This window comes from Mus caroli, chromosome 1 (genome assembly GCF_900094665.2).
Source record: "Mus caroli chromosome 1, CAROLI_EIJ_v1.1, whole genome shotgun sequence".
In the NCBI taxonomy this organism is placed as follows: domain Eukaryota; kingdom Metazoa; phylum Chordata; class Mammalia; order Rodentia; family Muridae; genus Mus; species Mus caroli.
In genome coordinates, this window is record NC_034570.1 from 44,379,487 (window position 1) to 44,385,012 (window position 5,526).

The following is a 5,526-nucleotide window of genomic DNA, read 5'->3' on the forward strand; positions in this document are numbered from 1 at the left end:
AAACACCCATGGAAGGAGTTACAGAGACAAAGTTTGGAGCTGAGACAAAAGGATGGACCATCTAGAGACTGCCATACCCAGGGATCCATCCCATAATCAGCCTCCAAATGCTGACACCATTGCATACACTAGCAAGATTTTGCTGAAAGGACCCTGATATAGCTGTCTCTTGTGAGACTATGCCGGGGCCTTGCAAACACAGAAGTGGATGCTCACAGTCAGCTATTGGATGGATCCCAGGGTTCCCAATGTCAGTGCTGGAGAAAATACCCAAGTATCTGGGGGGATCTGAAACCCTATAGGTGGAAAAACAATATGAAGTAACCAGTACCGCCCCCACCCCCCCGGGAGCTTGTGTCTCTAGCTGCATATGTTTCAGAAGATGGCCTAGTAGGCCATCAGTGGAAAGAGAGGCCCATTGGTCATGCAAATTTTATATGCCTCAGTACAGGTGAACGCCAGGGCCAAGAAGTGGGAGTGGGTGGGGGAGGGTTTGGGTGACTTTTGGTATAGCATTGGAAATGTAAATAAAATAAATACCTAATAAAAAGTATATTAAAAAAAAGACACACAAAAAAAAAAGAAAGAAAGAAAGCAGGGATGCAGCCAAAGAGCCCCAAGCTCAGCAATAGTTAATCCCATGACTGTTACCTGAAGCCTTCCCATCTATTTAAGGGCCACCACACAGCTGTAGCAGAGGGCAGGGCAGGCAAAGGCAGGCCCAGGCAAAGTGCCAGCAGAAGGTGATTGTGTGATGTGTCTGTTCACTGTTGCTTTCTGCTCCCAAAGAAAACTGATTTCAACACACCTTCTTGATCCCAAAGTTCAACCAGGCAGACAGTGGTTACACTCGACAGATAATGTTACATAGCACAACTTATGTATTTCAAATGGATGAGAAGTTAGTATCAGAGAAGTGTCTCAGGATGAAGTCTGAGTGGGGCTTCCCTCCAGAACTTTGAGGTTTACAGATGTATCTAGAAAATCCAGTACTATGGAAAATGAAGGCTTGAGTTGGATCGGAAGGGGAAGCCAGGGCCTTGGCGACTAATTGCTTTAATGGTGTCCTTCTGGTAGCTGTGGCAGCTTCATGTTCTCTTTTAACATATTCAAGCTCCACAGTTCCTGCAGTATAACTGATGCTATGGGAATTCTGCCACTTTGCCAGCACTGTTGTGGCTCTTGAATCCACCATTCCATTCAAACTGTTGAGGCTGCTTATATTGACTCTTGTTACAAATCTTACAGACAGGAGTGCATCTGGGTACTTATATTGTATATTATATTTGAAGGCTGCATATTATGTTTTCATATATTGTTCGTGGGGGTACAATTATCATCCCTGTGTATCTTGTAAATCTCATGTCCTCATCGTCCTCCAGGCCCCAGCTAACTGTGGTTGCCTACTCTTATCTTGCCTTTTTCCAGCTCTGCCAACAGTCAGGAATTTCAAGGAACTTTTACTCCCGAGCCTGGGGAGGCTGACATCTTGCATCTCTGTCTCTCCACTTTTCTTATTTTCATCTATAAGTCTTTATATGTCTTGTAACTTATCAACACATTTTTCATACTTAACATAATTATTAAACCACTATTTCATATTGGGTGCAAAATGGCTATTAAAGACATAATATGGGCTATCAAATTTATAGTGATTATAAATGGTATTATATCAATCTTAAGACACTTTCCTTTTCATTTTCTGCTTTGATTTTCAAGCCATCTAAAGAAGCACTATACAGGATTCTATTGTCCCATATTATAATATTTTCCATCCTTAACATTAGAAGGGTTGTTCTTTTTACTATTACTTAGTTCTATCCTTGAGGACTTCCCAGGTATATTAACAAGTCTGATGGTGTCTCAGTTTGTCTTAGCTGGCATGATTTATGGGTCTCTAAGGGCATGCCCTGTGTTGGAGCACCAAGCATTGTTATTTCATAAGAAGGTCTCAATCATTTGGTTTTACCAATGAAGACTCAGGGACCAGATGATGGGGTAGAATCCTGCTAGCTCAGAGACAGAGATGTATCCCAGGTGACCTTCCTTCTTATCTGATATCCCAGAAGGAATGATTCTTTCACTCACCATCTCAAAAACCTACTTTAAACTGAATGTCTCCCCTTTCTAATTCCTGTATGTCTCTCAATCCATTTTATGACTGTCTTACACTCTATGATTTTTTTCTTAATAATCATATGTTAAATTCCTGTCAACGTTTGCTTGCTCCAACTCAAGACCTGTGGTTGATGTTATTTCATCATTGTAAGAATATTTATGCAGAACTCTCTTGGAATAAAGCTATGTGCCAAGGCTGAGCCACACACCACAACTACAAATAGTGTTGTAGACTAAGTAACACAGTCTTGGGCAGGGTTGTATCACAATGTGATAAAATATACTGAAAAAAAAACAACTCTAGAATGAAAATGAAAAATATTCGAAGTAAATGGCATCAAGAAACAAGCTCATGTAGCCATTTTAATATCTTACAAAACAAATTGCAAGTTAAAAAGTTTCAGAAGACATAGAGAAGAACAATACAATCATAAACATTTATGTGCCCAAAATAAGACATCCATATTCATAAAAGGAACATTACTACAGCTAAAACCACATACTGACCATCAAACAGTGATACTGGGAGACTTCAGGACACAAAATTCACAAATTGGTATGTCATCTAGTCACAAAAATTAATAGAAATGCTGGAGTGACATGATGTCATAAATCAAATGGGTCTAAAGAGCATTTACTGAACATTTTACTCAAATACAAATCAACTTACCTTGTTCACGGAAACTCATGAAACTTTCTCCAAAATTAAGCACAGTTTTGGATATAAAGGAAGTCTGAAAACATTCAAGAAATTTGAAATAATACCCTGCATCCAATCACCAATTAGAGCCTAATGACAACAACCTCAGAAACTAGTAAAAGCTTATAAAACCATGGAAACAGAACCATTCACTACTAAATAATAAATGGGTCCCCCCCCAAAAAAATAAAGAAGTTTAGAATCTTCTAGAATGAAATGAAATAAAATTTTAGAATCTCTAGAATTGAATGAAAATTATGCTATCAATCCAAATCTATAGAACACATTTAAGGAAGTTTAAAGACGAAATGTCATAGAACTAAGGGCCAATATCCCCCTCCCCCCAAAAAAGAAAGGCATTGGTGAGATCCCCTACTATTTACAGCACAACTGAAAGTTATAAAGGAAGAAAAGAAATACCATTGAAATGGAGTAGATTTCAAGAAGCTATCTATCTCTATGTTGGAATCCAAATAGAAAATCTAACAAATGAAAAAATCATTTTGAAATATAAATTGCTGGGGGTTGGTGGCGTATGCCTTTAATCCCAGCACTTGGGAGGCAGAGGAAGGTGGATTTCTGAGTTCGAGGCCAGCCTGGTCTACAAAGTAAGTGCCAGGACAGCCAGGGCTACACTAAGAAACCCTTTCTAGAAAAACCAAAAAACAAACAAAAAGAAATATAAATGAAAGTTACAGGGGAGTCTTTACTAAATTTTGGAGAAAGAATATCTATATTAAAAATATACATCAAGGAAATCCTAAGGAACATAAGGATAAAATTTTAAAATTCAATTACAACTAAATTTGATAAATTTATTTTTTGTTGTTGTTTTTCATTTTTTATTGGTTGTTTACATTTCAAATGTTATCCCAGTTCAAATTTCCCCTCCACAAACCCGCATCCCTTCCTCCTCCCCTGCCTCCATAAGGGGGCTCCCCCACCTGCCCACACACATTTGCTTTAGCACCGTAGCATTCTCCTACCCTGGGTTATCGAGCCTCCACAGAACCAAGGTCATCCAGGTATTGTAGGCTCCTTCCAATAGTGTGGGTCTTAAGTTAGACTCTTCAATGGTTGGCCACTTCCACATGTTCTATGTCTCTATTTCCCCAGTAAATATTGATGGTTGTGGTTTGATGTATACAAAATATTAAGGTTAAATCAATATCAGATAGGCATTTTAAACAGATCTATAATCCATATTCAAACAGAAGCACTCATTTAAATTCTTGCTAAAGAAACCCAGAGTCAGATAGATTAAGTGAAGAATCATACCAGACTCTCAGTTAATAATTAATGCCAAAATCTCTTCAGATTATTCTTCAAAATAGAAGAAACATTACTCAGTTATTTTCATAATCCCTTAATTATAGTGAAATCTTTAAAAAAAGATTGAACAAAAAAATTAATTGCAGAAAATTAATTATTGTTCATGTTTTAAATGAGCATAGATGCAAAACTTCTCACTTAAACATTTGAAAACTATATCCAAAAACGCATCCTTAAGATCATCCACCATGACCATATAAGATACATATAATGATTCAACATAAATTAACCAAGGCATATAATCCACCATATAAGCAATCTGAAAGATGAAAGCACATGTCATTTCATTAGATGCAGAAACTACCTATGACAAAATCCATCACTGTTTCTTAATAAAAACCTGGGGAGACTGGAGATACAAGGGACATAGCAAACACAATAAAAATGATTTATAAGAAGCCCATCACTAACATCTTCCTAAATGTAAATAAATTCCAACAATTTACCCTAGATTAAAGAGCAAGAAAAGGAACAATAATTTACAAACTTCATGTCTATTCAAAATAAAACTTGAAGTATTCCATTAATGAAATTAAAAGAGATCAAATGGATACAATCAGGAAAGGAATAACTCAAAACATCTATACTTGCATGTAATATAATAACATGAGTGACCCTACAAATTTCTCAAGGAAACATTTGTGTCTGATAAATGTAAGTAGCACAGTAGCAGGGTATAGAATTAATACACAAAATAAGTAGCCTTTCTATATACAGATGGCAGGTACAGAGAATGAAATCAAGGAAGTAACACCTTTATAATGGCCTGCAAAACCAAATGGGCAATACAGTATCAGGAGGAAATGTTAACCAAGAGACTTATACAATAACGCTTTGAAAAATTGAAGAAGAAAGTAGAGAGTTAAAAGATCTGAAATTGATAGTGTGGATTTTAGCAGCTAGCAAACTGAGAAAGATCTTGGAGAAGTTGAGGAAAGGAAAACTCTAATATGAATATACTGTATAAAATTTTATTTTATTAAAATAAATATATTAAATAACTAAAAATGGATATCAAGAAAACAAGTAACAATTTAAATGAATAAATGATGTAAACAGAATATTTTCAAAACATAAAAATATCTCAGGAACACTTACAGAAACAGAAAAATGCAAATCAAATCTACATAGATGCTCCATTTTACCAGTCTAATTTTGTGTTGTCATGGGGTTTCTGTATGTGAAAATATGTATTACTTTGAGACTGTATTTTTTTCTTGTGCATTTTCTTTGGCTCACATTTAAAAAAAAAATTGTGTTGTCTTATTATAGTTTGTTTGTTTTTAATGTTACATAACTTTTGGTTGCTTGTTGATCCTATTGTGAGAATAAAAAGAGGGTATGGATTTGATTTGTTGGGAAATGTAAGAATCTGG

The 5,526-nt window shown here is 36.0% G+C and overlaps 1 pseudogene; it reads right to left on the reverse strand.

The window, feature by feature from the left end:
* Positions 1–1,056: 1,056 nt before the first annotated feature.
* On the reverse strand, positions 1,057–1,488 carry LOC110295152 (annotated as a pseudogene).
* Positions 1,489–5,526: the final 4,038 nt, after the last annotated feature.